Source organism: Urocitellus parryii (assembly GCF_045843805.1).
Source record: "Urocitellus parryii isolate mUroPar1 chromosome 13 unlocalized genomic scaffold, mUroPar1.hap1 SUPER_13_unloc_4, whole genome shotgun sequence".
Taxonomy (NCBI): Eukaryota; Metazoa; Chordata; class Mammalia; order Rodentia; family Sciuridae; genus Urocitellus; species Urocitellus parryii.
Window position 1 is genome coordinate 654703 of NW_027551772.1, and position 18830 is coordinate 673532.

The window sequence follows — 18830 nt, forward strand, 5'->3', positions numbered from 1 at the left end:
AGCACTTAAAGCCACAGTTTTTTGTTGAAATAGTCATTTTCTAAAATTTTTTGGATTCACAAACTTATTTTCTTTTTTTTTATATATAAACATTTTATTTTAATAATACTTTTTATCACTTCAATTTAAATCATTCCATTATGAAAATTTCTTAATTGAAGAGAATATTTCTTTAAAACTCTAAACAGAGCTTTATCGATGAAATTTACAGCAATACAGCCTTTAGAAATACATAATTCTTCATTTTACAATACTTCTCCTTTAAAAATTTGTCATGGTTTGTCACATTTTTAAAATACAAGGCACCTAATGCTATGAAAGAATAATACAGTATATGTAGTGTAAGTGTACCAGATCTTTTCTCAAACATTTATTCTCTTTAAAGTTCCACCAAATTTGCATGAACATGGTTGATACATAAATTAAACATTTTTTTCTGTGTAGTTAATTTGCAATATTCTACAAAACTGAAAATTACAATCCGTACCTATTACAGGCAGCTTAATTTAGCATTTTATCTGTCAAAAGCATTGCTCTACATACATATGTGATTTCTTGGAAACGTTTTCATAATATAGTCTAGCACTGAACAAATATGTGAAAACCAAGTCTTGAGAACATTAGGATTTTATTCCTTGATTAGTTCAAATGATTTCATCAACTGAATTCCTTGAGATATGTAAGGCAGGTGGGTCCTTTAGATGGACTATGGACTGGAACTTCCTATAATTGTAGTGATATGTACACAGCTACATAGTAAAGTACTTCATTATGAAAATGAAGAAAACAGACATAAGGAAAATATATTTTAGAGTTTCAAAGAACTGAAACTGTTATTTTTCAGACTAGGCAGTGAAACATTTTTCTACAAAAACTTGCCAGAGATTGTCTCTTCGCTGCATAATTTTCCATCATCAAGCTGGACTACAGACAACAACAGCTAACTAGCTCCATCCTCCTGAGAGACACCATGCATAGGAATGAGACTCTCGAACTGTTCACTGTCTTCTGGAACTCTCTGAATTCGATGTTTTCTGCATATAAAGGCAAAAATTCTTCTGATTCCTACCATTACAGGATCCCAGTTATTATAATGACATAGAAGAGTTGCAATAAAAAATGAAAAAAACACAGGGATAGCGCCTGCAAAAAATAACCAAGAAAACTGCACCTTTTGCATACACATGTCAGCTATTATGGATAGAGGTATTGTAAGACTTAGCGCAAGTGTGCCTATCAATGATGAGGTAAGAAAGCAGCCCCACAACCACAGGAACTCAGAAAGAACTGTTCCAATAAGGCCATTAATAATAATGCACATTAATACTACTTTATTTGGAAACTCAAAGTCCTCAAATCCAGTATAATGAAGTAAAAAGAAACCTGGCCACAGGAGTAGCAAATTAAACAGACCTACAAAACCAAAGAACATTGGAATATCCAGCTTATCTTCTCTGTCTACTTTTCTCTTAATCATAACAATATAAACAGCATAAAGCATGGCTCCAATAAGAGACCAAATGGAACCTATTGTATCTCTTCCAGCAGATTTTTCAGACCCTGACAGGTTTACCAGAACAACACCGCCAATGCTTAAAATGACAGCTAATAGTTTAGAGAGAGTAAATCTATCTCCACTGTTACTTGGAAACACTGCAGCAAGGATTAAGGTAAAAAGTCCAGAAGTTGAAGATAAAATATTAACTATAGCAACTTGTGTGTCTGAAAGTGCTTCTTGGTATGACAAATTTGCCAAAAACCACACAAAGCAAAAAAAAAAGCTAATTTTTGCTACTTGAGTTGCAGTCAGTTTCCCCACAGTTTTCAATATGGATTCTTGTTCTTTCACAGTAGGATATGACATGCGAGACAACTTTGCTTCTAATGCATGGCTTGATGGGAGCTGTCGAATCTCCATAATATTGCTGAACCTTACCCGAGACTTTTTGGGAGTCTTTTCAGGATCAATATTTGTGCTCTCAGGTTTTTCACTTGGAAGATCATGAAATTTCACAGGAACATATAAAGGTTCACTCAAAGAACTATTCATAGTAGTATCTGTTGTGCAAGCAGCAAAGTAACCTTCAGCATCCGCAAAAAATGCAGCATGCTTTCCTCGAAATCCTCTTGTGCACTGTTGCCTCCATGGCTTCCAAATAATAAAGCCCAAAAGGTACAAAACGAACATAGATGTTTTTGCAAAGGTGCTGAAGAATGGTTTGTTGTACTGAGTAAAAACATACGAAGTAAGTTCCGAGGAAGCAACCCATATCACATCAACAAGCAGGAGAATAACAATCCCAAGAGCCATTCGCCTTCGCTGAGTAAAACCACTGTTCTGGGAATTCATTCGGTTCATGATAAATACACACACCATTTGCAATCTGGTTTTAATGGCCTCTCTTAGTTTCTCAAAAGCAAATCCGGAAAACTTGGCTGCTCTCAGTCTAAAAGGAGGTGAAGAATTCAGGGCACCTGGCCTTCCTGCCCCGCGATGGCGTCCTGGCGGCACCATGAGCGGACCTGGCCCGGCCCTGCCGCCGCCTAGCGCCACGGCCGCGGCCTCAGACTCAGAGGGTCGTCTCAGCGCCAGACATCGCGCCCCGCAGGAGGCAGAGCCTCTGAAGCAGCCGTGCCCCTCAGGGCGAGGCCGTTGATGCCACTCAACTCCACTCGGCCCAAGCGGGCGGGGAGTGAGAAAAGCTAAGGGACAGCGTAGGCTGTGCAGCGATGGCTGCGGAGGCCCGGAGCTTCACAAACTTATTTTCTTATAAAATATAATCTCACAATGAATTTCCAAAGAATTACAAAGCACTTTAATCATATTTATGCTACATATTTAAGAAAGTTTTTGCTAATTATTTTTAAATATGGGAAGATAATTATAATTTTAAATGTATATTATTATTTATTTTTAATGTTTAGAAACATTAAGAAAAATGTTTCTCTGCCTTTGCTTTACTTTCACTGTAACTCAGATTAATTATGTAAGAAAAGTGTGATTCATTTAAATATATATTTAAGTGTTACCCACTCTATTAATGTTTAATGTGTATGAATTATTTTTATGAATGAGCCATTTAAATGGGCCATCATAGGATTATGCTAATATTTGCATAAATTTATCTAATATTAACTGAACATTATGTAAGGATTAAAAAACTACTAAGAAAGTTAATATAATTGAAGGTAGTTTTTTTTGTGTGAATTTTCTAATCTCATTGAGATACATTTGGGAGTTTTCACTCTGTACTTTAGGAGAAATATTATTGATGACTTTAAAAAAATACCCTGTCCTCTTTAATAGAAAGAACACCAACTATGAATGCCAACTAGAAGTTAGAAGATGAAAAATCTATCCTTATCCTGGTGAGTATGTTAACTGGACAGGGGTGCTCCATGGGTTAAATGGTGAGGAAAAATTAGCAAACATAATAAAAAGTGTAATCAGGGAGTTCTAATATGCCTTTAGTGAAACTGCTGATGACAATGATTCTTAGAGAAGAGGTCACTCCCACAGAAAAACAAACTAAATTACACTGGACCCTACATAAAATCAAGCCACATTCCCTTCTTTCCTCAATTGGGAAACCTGAGATTAAGCAAAAACTATATCCTTGTCTGATGTGGGAAGAAAATGTACAGTAATACCAGATATTATTTCATTCTGTAATAAGTAGCAGTTATGTTACATCTAGGTAGCTTATAACTAGAAAACTAGTTAGATGGCAGGAATATATAGGTTTTAAGTAAGGAATAAAACTTTTAAGGTAGCAGTATGTTTACCCCATTAGGTAATGGTCTGCGTTTGGATTTGGCCTAGCCTTTATACAGGATGAGTTTGTTAGTTTGTTTTAGGTCACCTTTAAATCTTGCTAATATAGAGAAATATAATGAGCTATTCAGAAATGAATAATTCTGTGACATAGTGGGGCAGATTACCTTGTAGCACGCAGCTGACTTGGCAGCTCCCCAACCTATGGTCTGATTTAAAACTTTGCTTAGTTGAGAAGAAATATGAAGCCAAGGTGAGGAAAGACAGTGGCAGAGACAGAAGCCCTGGGCAGAGAGGCACTGGCGTCAGAGTGAACTAGCTCAGTAGGGTTTTTGCTTTTTTCTTCCATGGGTGGTGTTGAATGGAGACAAGAATGTGGGCTTAAGTATGAATTGTAGGTGGCTTTTCTATAGGTGACTTTAGGTTTGTTTTTATAAAGTTGTTCATAATCCTAACTTGGTGATAGAACATACTGGTGAAAATAGAATCATCTTACTATCAAAATGCTTTTGCCCATAAAATGCACATTTCACACCCCCCAAAAAACACAAACAAAAATAAGAGAATACAGTCCAAAATAAAACCAATTTATATACATACTGGTTTTAAAAAATTATCGTCCTTTTGTCTTTTCCATCTTTGATACAGCAACACCTTGTATGTCACAATTTATTTCATGATTGAAAAGAAAATAAAAGGGCTGACTTATGACCAGAGCTAAGTCTTAGCTGAATGTGTTATAGACTGAATAATGCCTTGGTTTCCTTGGTCGGTAAGGTAGTGTATTTTATTGAATTTTAAATGTCTGGCTTGTACATTTCACTAATGTGGATTTGATGATATTACTTTGTTCCTCATACAAATATTCAGAAGTCTTTCCCCATCTGGAAACTTATACATATGTTAGACTCTAAGATAAAATTGGATTGTTTTTATTTTCTATCAAGGAAAATTATAAAATATATTAAAATCCATGTATGCAAATGTATATATTCTGAGTTTGACTAGGCAATATTTTTGATGATTGATTAATCCAGTGAACTTGTGTACATAACTAAAAAAAGAAATTATGTATTTAAGCCACATAAAATTAAAGTCTAATATAAAGAAAATCATAAAAACCCTATTATATAGGGTTATTTTCATCTGTATTGGAAGATACAGTTCTTCTTCTACAATAGTAAGAAAACTGAAGGTATTATTTTATTTATATATAATTTAAAACACATATTATGACAATTATATTGTTAAAAAGTGGATAATTATCTAAGTTATATTTGGAATATATAAGTCAGCATACCCATAAATTTATATACAGATCTTATCTAGAGCTTAAACAAATTCTATGCATTTACAAAATTTTTTCTTATGATACTAGATCATGATGCATTATCTAACTAATAGAAACTAATTAAATTGAGTTCTTAAAAAAATATCTCTGAGGCTTAAATCATGTAAGCCACCTCATTACTCTAAATGATGGTCAGAAGCTATGAAGTGTTATTTCATATGCATGTATACTGAAAATACATTTTTATTTGCTGCTATTTCTTGTATCATTTCATTTATTTAAATTCTAGAGAGATTATTACATTTCACATATCTATTTCCATAAATATTTTTCTGAAATAGAGTTAGGTAGCAGTATAATCAATCTCCTAACAAAATGTACTAGCCCAGTAGTTACAAATTGATTGTGACCAGCTAGGAAAACTTACAACAAAATTTGTCTTTTTATAGGCTTGAAATGAACTGCAACTTACTCTAGACAGGTGATATTTTCCAATGTTGAACATTTAGTGTTTTCCATTGAGAAACACTTACAATGAAAACATGTTTGAAACAAGAAAATTAAGTCCACTAATTATACTCATTTTACTTGGGAATTAAAATCACCAAAAAAGACCCTAGGAGATTTAAGACTAATTTATTAATCCTAATGTATTCCTCCAAATTTGTTAGCAGTGTAGGAAAAAGAAATGAGACAGAATAGTATAATAAGTAACCAATCTATTGTTTTCATAGACTCAATATGATTTGAGTATCTATTAGATAAAATTGGATCTATCCATGTAGCGACTTAAATAACAAATTTGCTGTTTTATGATCTTATATAATAGCTCATGTGTGAAACAAAATAGAAAAATCCCTTTACCAATATAATTCTAACCTTGAATTCTCAAGATATTCAATTGCTTGTTGGTTATTTATTTTTCTTGCAAATTAAGTATATTAAATATATGAAGTATAAATTATAATAGAGAAATGGGCTGCTACTTTAAATAGAATGCTAAATAGAATTAAAACACATTGGAATTTTATTTTTAGGTGCAAAATGCTGCACACTAATTTTGCTGTCCAAATAAATAGGATATACACATATATTTAAAATGGCATAAAATTAACATACAAAATCCTGGTACTCAGAGATATGAAAACTTAAAAACCACAGTAAACTTTCACTTTCTTGATGAAGTTGAAAACATTCTTAAAATATGATTATAATCAATGAGTGAAACACTTTCTGTGTTATGGCTAGAAAAAGTGCATGGTGCCGCATGTTTTTGAGCAAGTGTGATAAGATATATCAGTATTTTCAACAAAGCCACATGTATGACTGAAAAATTTTTATTTTGAATAATATAGTCTAAATTTAGTCTGAGGGGATACAAATTTTTACAAAAATATAAAAAATATTGATTAATATTGGAAAAATGCATTCAATAAGCTAAATCTAACTAATTATTTTAATGCTGATTATGGAAACCATACTGTACACACAAGTCTAGTATATTAAGTTCCTATAATTAAGGTATAAGTTAAAATGAAATTACCAAGGAGAAATATATCAATTTATCAATATATTTTATTTTATAGAAATGACCTTGAATAAATATACATTAGAAAATGGCCTAAATTTCATTATTACTTAATTAATGAAGGACTTAAAGAGAATACAAACCCACTTTGAGTGTGAGAGATTTTAAGGAAAAGGGGATCTTTTGCTCTTAAAAATTTCCCTGAGTATTTGACTCAGGAACAAGCCATAATTTCATTAAACAAAACAAAATGTGAAATACTTTTTGTTAATATCCTAGGAAAATTTTGTTAGAGACAGACAGTATTCTATTAAAATATAACAGGATTATCTGCATGTTGATATTGTAGCTATGCAAAGGCAAGCCTTGTAGTATATAACAATTATGGTGATAGACTAATATTTTTACTAATATACAAAATAATATTTTGAACTTAGGTGGTCCATTAACCCTGTATTTAATGGAACATATAATACAGCAAAATTATACCTCTGACATACTACCTACTATGAAATTTTTATGAAGACACTAATAGTGTCAAAAATGTCAAATTTGAAAAATATGATGTATAATATCCCACAAAAATATTTAATGTATTTTTTAAAGAATCATGTTATTTATTTTCTGTCTATTTTATATTATAAATAATTATTAATTATATTCCAACAAATTTATTTATTAGTCTAAAAACTACTTCATAAGCAAATATTTATTGATATTTTATCATGTTCCTTAAAAAATTTCTACCATTCAGAAATGGAAGGAAGACTTTATTCCAAACATTCTGTACAATATTGAGTAACTGCATATTTAGCAGTTTATACAAAAATGGTCAAGAGCCCCAATATTTAAACATATCAGCCTCAAAGACTTTATAGAACTGTATTATCCATATGAACTTCTTCTGAAAATCCCCTACATATTCAGAATGTTTTCTTCTTGTTATTCATCAAAATTATCCATTTTCTGCAAAATTGAATGTCATGGTAGTTAATTAAATATGGAAACTCCTCATTTATATGTATTTTTTCTCTATTTTTATATCTGCCCATTTGAAGAAATAGGAACTTATTTTAAGAATGACCTTGTCGGTGGGCGGAGGTACGTGGCGATCCTCTGAGCTGCAGGGAAGTGTGCAGGTGCGTGGAAGACCGCGGGGTTCAGAATAAAGAGCGGAAAGGAAGGAGAGGCCGGCACCTGTCCTCCGGGCCCTGGGGTCAGGGCGCTGTCCCGCATTTCCTGGAGCTCTTCGTGGCATGCCGGGCAGCTGTCCCGCGCTGTCTCCTCGTGGATTCCTTCTGGGGTGTCGCCCTGCGCCCAGGCGTTCGGGCCGGAGGGTTAATTTGGGGGATTATTGAGGTCATCTGCACCTTCTGACTGGAAAAAAGATGGTCAACGTCTTGAAAGGAGTGCTTATAGAATGCGATCCTGCCAATGAAGCAGTTTCTACGGTACTTGGATGAGTCCAATGCCCTGGGGAAGAAGTTCATCATTCAAGATATCGATGACACTCATGTCTTCGTAATAGCAGAGTTGGTTAATGTCCTCCAGGAGCGAGTAGGTGAATTAATGGACCAAAATGCTTTTTCTCTTACCCAGAAATAAAATATCAGATATGGACTGCTTAGGAATTGTAAGCAACAAATAGGAAAGACTGTCCCCATTCGGTGGCTTATGTAGCTGAGGAGCATGCTGTGGGAAAGACTATAATCATTTGTTAAGACAAAAACCCAGAACTGATTTTTGTTGTACTTCAGAATTAAAAGTGTAAAAAAAAAAACTTTAATAATTGACAATTGGCTGTAATTTGGCTTTTATTATCCTTTAACAAAATAAAAACAAATGTTTTTCCTATCTTTTTAATACCAATTTAATACATTAAGAATAATGGTTGCTGGGGCAGGGGTTGTGGCCCAGCAGTAGAACACTCGCCTAGCACGTGTGAGGCGGTGGGTTCCATCCTCAACACCACATAAAAATAAATAAATAAAGGTATAAAGAAAAAAATAATGGTTGCTGAGTGTAGTGGTATGTGCCTGAAATCCTAGCTACTCTGGAGGCTGAGGCAAAAGGATTGCAAGTTCAGAGTTAGCCTGGGCAACTTAATAAGACTATGTCTCAAAATTAAAATAAAAACAGCTGAGAATGTATTTCAGTGTTAGAGCATCTCTGGGTTTAATCCCCAGTACTGTAAATGTGTAGAAAGAGTGTGTGTGTGTACATGCCTTTAAACAATCATTGTAATCTCAGTATCTGTTTTGCTTTTCTTATTAATGATTGTGGACTTGTGGCTATGGTTGTTTTGTTTTAATTAGAAATTTCACAGATCTGCTGGGGGCAGTGATGCATACCTGTAAACCTATCAAAGACTGAGGCAGAAGGATTGCAAATTCAAACCCAGCCTCTGCAATTTAGGGAGATCATACCTCAAATATTTTTAAAATTTTTTTCTTTATTCAGACTTTGTTGGTCACATTTTCTTGTCAAGTCAAACATTCTTTTATAAAAAAAAATGAGAGGGCCAAACAAAATGGTAGCATAAACATGCATTTATGTGTAGCCAATAGTTGGAAAAATACCTGCAATCATAATGGATAACTTGGAGGAGATGGGTTGGAAAACTTGGATATTGCATTTTGTAAACTTCTCTGCCATATGAAGCCACATGTGTGTCAAAACATTAAGGAGTGGTTAAAACAAAGGAAATGAAGTTGATGTCTGCTTTAATGGAAGTAAATATTACATTTTCATCCATATGCTCCAAATCCAGCTAAACCAGATGATTTTACCCTTTTACATGCTATTTGCTAGTCTAGTTAAAAACAAAGTGAATAAAAACTCATCTTTGAAATATTTTTTTAAAAAAAATTAGATTTACTCATGTTATTCCCTATAATAAGAATCCTTGTTAAACAAATGGAAAGAGAAAAACTGGAGCAGCCAACCTTGTGGGAAGTAATGTATTAGGTTGAAATGTAAACTCTGATAGGGACTGTGCCTCCCTTCCTGAGGATATTGCCATTGGGGGTAGGTTCCTATAATGGGAATTTTCCAATGAAAGAGAACTTGATTAATGATAATGGAACCATATCAAACCCAGTTTACCACCTTCCTTTTAGTATGTACTCAAAGCACCTGTGCATCATTTTAATTCATTTATTCATTTAAATCTAGAAATTTTCACAGTTTGGCATATTTATTATGATTCCTATCTATATTCCTCAGTTTTGATTCCCACACAATCAAATAATTTCTATAGATTACTGATATATCTGGTACTAAAACTTGGTAAGTAGAAGATATGTTTCTACAGAATTTCCAGCTGTACTGAAATGTTACTGAACTTTATATTTTAGTCCTGTCTAAATCAATATTTTTAAATATTTTTTTAGTTGTAGATGGACACAATATCTTTATTAATTTATTTTTACGTGGTGTTTAGGATTGAACCCAGTGCCTCACACATGAAGGCAAGCATTCTACCACTGAACTACAGCCCCAGCCCCTAAATCAATTTTTAATATGACTCAGTCATTTGTTACCTAATACCTTTTTTATTAATATGGTAGAATCTTAGAGTTTAAAAGGTATGGAGAAAACTATAAATTGAACAGGGATTACAAAGAGTATTAAGTGAAGGAAGTCTTTATTTTGTTCGTTCGGTTTGTTTTGATGATGGACCCTTATTTTATTTATTTATATGCAGTGCTGAGAATCTAACTCAGTGCCTCACACGTGCTAGGCAAGTGCTCCACTAAACCCCCCCCCCCCATTAGCTCTTATTTTTAAGAAGTTATGTTCGGGTAAATGTTAAATATCTTTCTTTTGAGACTGTTAAGAAACATAAGACAGTGTAACAGTAGGAAGTCCCCTTGCAGTTAGTTGCTTCGTTTGCTTGTCTGGCTGCGAGTGAACAGGAAATGTGCCAGTGACTCTTTGCACCCACCCTGTCTCTTGGGGTCTGATTTCTATTTGATTTGGCATACTTTAGATGCCCAGAACAAGACTTGTTGTGGGCTTGGCACTGGAGAATTTACTGTTATGTTTTATTTTTAACAAAGCCTTTTCTATTGGAAAAAGATAGCATTAACCTGAATTTTCTTAACTGCATGAAAAAAAAACATTTTAACTTGAGGAGGGTAGCTGGTCAGTCACGCGGATCTGTGCACTATAATTGATTTAGAGTTGTACTTTTTTTGTAGTTAAGTGCAATACTTGTACTTTATTTTTTTGTGTACTAAAGATGGAGCCCAGTGCCTCCCACGTACTAGGTGAGTACTCTATCTACCACTGAGCCACAACCCCAGCCAGAGTTGTACTTCGTGATAAGTGTCTTTTATTATAACTGTATTGGATCAGAAACTCTTAATTCCTTCAAACCCCCATTTCCTTGGGATATTTAGTATGATCCTGTGTGTTTGCATCACAGTTGATATAAAAATGTGTATTGAGAAATCAGTTCAGGTGAGCAGTAACTAAACATTACTGATAATAAATAACAAAGATTGGCCTCCTTTTTTCTGATACACTATAAATGGTAATCAAAATTATTAATGATTTTATTGCTGTTAACATTAGCTATAACAGGTGATTTTACATAATTGTACTTTTTGGGGGAGAGAAACTGAGGATTGAACTCAGGGACACTCAACCACTGAGCCACATCCCCAGCCCTTTTCATTTTTTGAGATAGTCTTGCCAAATTGCTGAGGCTGGCTTTAGATTTGTGATCCTCCTGCCTCAGGCTCCCAAGCCACTTGGATTATAGGTGTGTGCCACCATGCCTGGCCATTTTGTCTCTTAATGGATGAAAAATGGTATATGTTAAAGATGGAGAGATTAGGGGCTGGGGTTGTAGCTCAGTGGTAGAGTGCTTGCCTAGCATGCACGAGGCACTGGGTTTGATTCTTATACCACATAAATGCAAAATAAAGATAATTGTGTCCACCTAAAACTTTAAATATTTACAAAAAAGAAAAGATTTATCAAAAAAAAGATGGAGAGATGATGCAGTTTGCAAATATAGGCAATACATATTCTCAAATGTGCATAGTTCTTTTCCATTTGCAGGCAAGTTATCTGTTGGTTTTTTAATAAGATTTTAAAAACACTGTCAATTAGAGGAAAGTAATTGACAGCATTGACTGGATCCATCACCTCTCTGCTCACCAGCACTGGGATCTCTCACACATCATTGAATTTCTCTGTACTTCTCGATCCTCATTTGTAAAAACAGGAAACCTACTTTCAAAGATTATTGAGATGATTGTTAAGTTAACATACATAAAGCAGATTTATTTAGTTGCCATGAATCTAGAAGAGCACAATGACAAAGGGAACAAATGAAATTTTTAGCACACAAAATTTTTTCCTCTGCTGTCACCATGCAGTGGGAGAAGCAGCAGATGAGGGAGGAGGGGAACTCCTAGAACAAAAGCACTGGGGAGATAGGTCCACAGCTGCCCAGTGTCGTTGCTGATTTTGAAACTGATCACCAGAGAGTTACCTGGTGGTTAAATAGACCTTTCCTATCTTTGCTTTCATTCTGGAATGATTGTCTATATAGATATAGAACGCTTGGGTCACAATGCATTTCCATCAAAACTGAGCCATTTTTCATTGTCCTCAAACATTTACTCTGAATCCAGTTTGAATTTTATTCTTTAAAATAACTTTTCTCTCTGGATTAGAGGAGTTTCCCTCAAGTCATTTTTCTTGTTTGTTCACCCTACTGTTCGTTTTCTAATTGGATCTCAATCCCTTTCTCCTTTCCTTTATTCCTCTGCATTGTTTATTATTTCTTTTATATTTTAAAGTTTGACCAGTGTATCTTTTGTTAATTTTTCCTAGAATATGTGAGTCTTCTTGGTTTCCTCAAGTTCTGGAAGTCTGTTTTGCTTTGCTTGGAGGATTCTTTTAAGTTTTTAGATGAACAGGTTTTCTATTATAACTTTAATACTTCTATTCTTTGGGGGGTTTGTTTGTTGTTTTCAGCCCTGAATTGAGCCTAGGGCTGCCTATCACTGTGCTACATCACCAGCCCTTTTTTGGTTTTCTGTTTTTGAGACAATGCGGGGAACTTAGTGAGACCCTATGTTCAAATATGTGATCCCTCCTGCCTCAGCCTCCTGAATTGTTGAGATTACTGGAATCTTTTTGTTTTTCTTAGAAACATATAAACACAGTTCTTTATTTCTCCATAATTAACACCTTATCTCATTTTCTTTTTAAAGTTTTTGATTGGCTCATAATTGTACGTATTTGTAAGGTGCAGTGTAATAATTCAATACATGTAAACTATAATTTTCAAATCAGAATAAGTAGCATTTCCATCTCCTTAAACATTTACCATTCTGTTGGGAACCTTCAAGCTTCTCTCTTTTAGTTCCTTATAAAATATTTGATAAATCATTGTAAACTTGTGGTCTTCCACTTCTGCAGTGGAAGGCTAAAACTCGCTCCTCCCATCTAACTTTACATTGGTCCTCCTTATCCATTTCATTGCTTTTTAAAATTTTTCTATTCCAGGAATGCTTTCAAATTGGTCACTAAACTTGATTCACTTTTTAGTAAAAATTGGTTCCTGCTGTTTTCACCGTGATTTTATTTTGGTCTTGATCATTTGTTCCATTGCACTCACTTTAAACTGTTTCTAGCCACAGCCATTTTTAGTTTTTGTTCAATTCAGGTCCACTTGAATCTTTTTTTTTTTTAATTTCTGTATCCTTTTTTTCAAATATTTTTCTTTAGTTGTCCATCTTTTATTTATTTATATGCGGTGCTGAGGATCAAACCAAGTGCCTCACACATGCCAGTCAAGTGCTCTACCACTGAGCCACTACTCCAGCCCTATTTCTGTATCTTATTATTTATTTTGGTAACAGGGATTGAATTGAGGGGCAGTAAATCACTGAGCTACATCCCCAGCCCTCTTTTGTATTTTATTTAGAGATAGCGTCTCATTGAATTGCTAAGCACTTCACCATTGCTGAGGCTGGCTCTAAACTCATGATCCTCCTGCCTAAGCCTCCCAAGCCTCTGAGATTAGAGGCCTGCACCACCACTCCCAGCAGTATCTTTTCTATGAGTAACGCATTCATTTACGGGGATTGGGAAAGGGAAGCAAAAGAAGAAAACAGCATTCATAATCTGGCCAATCAGGAATAACCAGTTAGACTTTTGGTGACAATCTTTGATCCTTTTTCTAAAAAATATAAAAACCATCCTGATTGTCCATCCCAATAAGATCACAGCACTTTGACACTTTTTCACTTAATTTTTCATAATCTTTTGTTTAAAATATGGAGCAGGATTTCTATCTCAAAGGAAAGTTTTTCTGCCTATTGAGTACATTAGAATTTTATGGGGAGCTTTTGAATATTGACACCAGCCCTCGGCCCCATTATTCAAATTAAATTCTTCTGGGATGGGACCCATCCAAAAGAATTAATATTTTTAAAAGGTTTCCCTGGTGCTTCTAATGTGCAGTCATCTGAGAACCCCTTGCCTAGGATGTGCAATAGAGACTTTGGGTAGGAGATTTTTTTTTTTTGAGAAATAATTTTATTTATTTTTTAAGGGATCAAGATCATCTTTTATTTTTTTTTATTGGTTGTTCAAAACATTACAAAGCTCTTGACATATCATGTTTCATACATTAGATTCAAGTTGGTTATGAACTCCCATTTTTACCCCAAATACAGATTGCAGAATCACATCTGTTACACATCCACATTTTTACATAATGCCCTATTAGTAACTGTTGTATTCTGCTACCTTTCCTATCTACTATCCCCCCTCCCCTCCCCTCCCATCTTCTCTCTCTACCCTATCTACTGTATTTCATTTCTCTCCTTGTTTATTTTCCCCGTTCCCCTCACAACCTCTTATGTGTAATTTTGTATAACAATGAGGCCAATTTGGAAAGCAGTATGGAGATTCCTGGGAAAGCTGGGAATGGAACCACCATTTGACCCAGCTATTGCCCTTCTCGTACTATTCCCTGAAGACCTTAAAAGAGCTTACTACAGGGATACTGCCACATCGATGTTCATAGCAGCACAATTCACAATTGCTAGACTGTGGAACCAACCCAGATGCCCTTCAATAGATGAATGGATAAAAAAATGTGGCATTTATACACCATGGAATATTACGCAGTACTAAAAAATGACAAAATCATGGAATTTGCAGGGAAATGGATGGCACTAGAGCAGATTATGCTTAGTGAAGCTAGCCAATCCCTAAAAAACAAATACCAAATGTCTTCTTTGATATAATGAGAACAACTAAGAACAGAGCAGGGAGGAAGAGCAGGAAGAAAAGATCAACATTAAACAGATACACTAGGTGGCAGGGAAAGGGAGAGAAAAGGGAAATTGCATGGTAATGGTGGGTAGGAGATTTTGTTGAGGGGTTCTGTTTGGTTTTCAGAAGGCTAATCTACCACCCACATCAGTTTTGTTTTACTGCCAAGGAAATGCTGAGCCTACCCAGCAGGAACCAATTTTTGTTAAAATTCATTAATTAAATAACTAAATCCCTAAGTAGTTACAGGATTTTATTTATTGGTGGTAATTACCTGGCAGCACTCTTAATTGGTGAGGTTTTTTTAATTATTTAATTCATTGTAAGGTACTTATTTACTAATGACTATGCATAATTTTGTTTTTGGGCTTTTTGATTGTTTTTTTAAATTTACAATGCATAATTTCTTTAGTGAAACTATTAAACTGTGTAACATATAATTTCTCAAGATGAGTCTTTCCAAGAGAGGTGTCGAATATTGAATATTAATTTGTTTTTTATAGCTAACATAGTCATTCCTGTGTTTCCCAAAACCCTCAGTGACATCTGCACTGCACAAGGTTTTTGGGTATGTAGGGAAGTTAGTTTTACACTCTGAAAAGCAGGGAGAGTAGAAGTAGGACCAGGAGAGATGTACAGACAAAACTAACTTAGTGACATGAAGAATTCATAGAAATGTTAAAGGATTTGAACTTCCATAGGACATGAGTGGAGGAAATAGTCTTATCAGATACATTAAATCATACAGTATTTGTATAAATGATAATCAGCGTATCCTGGAAATTTTAGAGAAGCAACAATGTCTTACAATAGATGTTCTATGAGTGTTTAAACCTATAACTATGGCTATCCTGGGAAGTTGCTACAAAAGCTACCATGAAATTTTTTTCAGTGTATCTGGGCACAGTGGCATGTGCCTATAATCCCAGCAACTCAGGAGACTGAGGCAGGAAGTTCACAAGTTCAAGGCCAGCCTCAGCAATTTAGCAAGGCCTAAGCAGCATAGTAAGACACTGTCCCAAATTTACCAAAATGACTGGGAACACAGCTCAGTGATAAAGTACCCTGGGTTCAATCTCTAGTACCAAAAAAAGAAAAAAAAGAAATGAAAAATTTCCAGTGTGAAATTGTAATGGCTGCTGCTTCTCCTTTATTGGTGCTGCTTAAACTTTAATGAGCACACAGATCTTGGGAAATTGTTTTAAATTCAGATTCTGGTGGAGTAGTTCTGGGCTGGGGTCTAAATTTTACATGTCTAAAAAGCTTCCAGATAATGTCAGAGCTACTGTTTGGTAGGTCACATTTCAAGTAGTTAAGTTCTTTCACAAAAATTGATCCAGAGTAGAATGGGGATCTCAGTTCTTAGCCAGAGCAAAGGCACAACCCGCCTAAACTATTTATATACCCTATAATACACATTTAAGTGTGTCGAGTTAGCTGTGGCTTTTAATTTCCTATCATTAATTTCCCTTCAAATTTCTCATTTCTTTTGTCTTTATATAATAATATCCAAACACAAAGAAACATTGAAGTATATATATCAACATCTGTATCACTCAATGTTGGTATTCCTATTTGATTCTGATATTTTTAAAGAAATAAACAGTAAAAATAAAAAAAAAAAAGAATGACCTTGTCTTGGAAAGGTCCTCTCTAATTGACCCATTCAGAAGTTCTTGGTAAGATATCCAGCATGGTCAACTTTTGGCTTATGTCAGATTCCTATGGGATGCTGGCCTGGTGTCTGAATTGGTAGAATTGGGCCTGAAACCTGCAACACTAAATTAAAACTGTTGGCTGAATCTGTGGGGGGTGGGAATGAATGTGTATTTTCAGGACTGGCCTGTAAATTTGGTTCATGGGGATTGACCTGGTGCTAGTGTAGTCCTTGGGCCTTAATTTGAAGGGGCATGACATGGGAATGGACCTGTAGCCTAAGTCCATAGGCATGGGCCTAGGATTAGGATCCACAAGGACTGGCCTGGAATGTGAGTATGCGGAGGTGGTCCTGAGACCCAAGTATGAGGAGGTTTAACTGGTTGGTCCCTGGGGACTGACATGGATCCTGGGTCAACCTGGTGTTAGGTCTGGTGTGGAGTTTGAGACCATAGAATCAAATCTGTATATGAAGATGTGAAGTGTATCCTGATACATAGAGCTACAGGATCCTATTCTGGAGTCTAGGACTGTGGGGGTTAGCTGGTGTGGGTACATTAGTGCTCACCTGCAGGCTAAGTGTATGGGATACATGGATACTGGCCTGTAGGTCAATGAAAATTAGGTCAGTGAAGACTCAGGCTACTGAGTCTTGCCAGGACTTTGGTTCCATGGACATGTTCCTGGAGTCTATGTCTGCAGGGGCTAGTCAAGGGATAGGATCTACTGGTAAGGGCCTGGATTCTGGATCTGCTTGAGCAGACATGTGCATAGGTCTGCTGGAAGTTGAGACCAAGGGGGCAGTCTTAGAGAATAGGTTCAAGGGACCAATGTGGCACTGTGTAGGCTTAAAGTTTGTGTCCATGGGTGATGTCATGTTATCTGAGGTAAGGGTCACTAATTTGGACCCTAGAGGAGGTTTGAAAGCAGTATTATATACACCTAGCTGACTCTGGGCTAGTCTGTAATATGAATCCGGGCTGCAGTGGCTGGCCTGGGGCTTGGGTAAGCCTGGAGTCTGGAGACATGGAAGCCAGCCCAATGTATGGATCACTAGAGCTGTCTTGACCTTGGGAAAAACCCATAGCCTAATTCAATGGAGTTGACCTGGTACTGGATCAGTCTGGCATTTGGGACAGCTGGTAATCTGCGGATACTGGAGTCCATTCAGCACTGAATATCCCATACACCAAGTATACTAGGCAGATGTGGAACTATGGCCATGGGATCAAATGTGGCACCAAGTCAAGGCTGAAGGCTCATTATTCCAAAGCAGCCTGAAGTTTAGGGCCATGCAAGTCTTCCTGGACCTGCATTTTACTGGGAAGGATTGGTATTTGTCTCTGAAATGAAACCCGGGCCTCATTTCCTTCTCCTTCCATCACCTGGAGGGTGGGTATGTGTGTTTGTATTTCCCAGGGACACTTTTAACAATAAGATACATTTCCAGCCATTTTGTTTATTCAGTTTATTTTGAGGCAAGGTCTTGCTAAGCAGCTCAGGTTGGCCTCAAACTTGTGATTATCCTGCCTCAGTCTTCCAAGTCACTGGAAATACATATTCACTCCCCTGTGCCCATTCCTGCAGTGTATTTCTATCAGTGCTGTGTTGCTTATAGTTAGAGAGGTATAATGATGTAAAATAAATCTATCCTTCCTATACTCAAAACCTCTTTCTTTACATTCTTGTATCACTTAACAGCAGGAATATATTCTAATAAATACATTGTTATATGATTTTATCACTATACATACATTATAATGTGTACTTACATAAACCTAGATAGCGTAGATCATTCACTTGATGTGGTCTTTGGATATAATTAACAGACACGATAAACATGAAATGTATGAAGTTGTTACAGACATAACATGGCATGCTACTTTATGATAAACTTGTTTTTACAGGCACAAGGAGTATATTCTAATAATAAAAAGTACAATATAGTAACTACATATACTAGTAGCATAGTCATTTGTTTTTAGTATTAAGTATTATGTACTATAGACAATCATGTGTGATATACATTTATATGATTTATATGTGAGGTTTGTTCGCACAAGCTTCACACAAACATGTGAGAAACACATTGAGTTATAATGTTTTCAAGGCTATTGCTAAGCAACAGAAATTTTTTCAACTCCATTATTATCTATGGGAACACTGTTGTGTATGTAGCCTGTCATTGACCAAAACATTGTCATCATGCAGCACATGATAGTATTTCTGTGCTATACCCAGGTGCTGTCATCTCTTACCTGGTCTCCTTACTT

General features: G+C 35.5%; 2 pseudogenes; one reads left to right on the top strand and one right to left on the bottom strand.

The window, feature by feature from the left end:
• Window positions 1-302: 302 nt before the first annotated feature.
• LOC144251437 (solute carrier family 35 member F5 pseudogene) lies at window positions 303-2742 on the bottom strand (annotated as a pseudogene).
• A 5095-nt stretch (window positions 2743-7837) lies between these two features.
• Window positions 7838-8884, top strand: LOC144251441 (general transcription factor IIH subunit 5 pseudogene; annotated as a pseudogene).
• Window positions 8885-18830: the final 9946 nt, after the last annotated feature.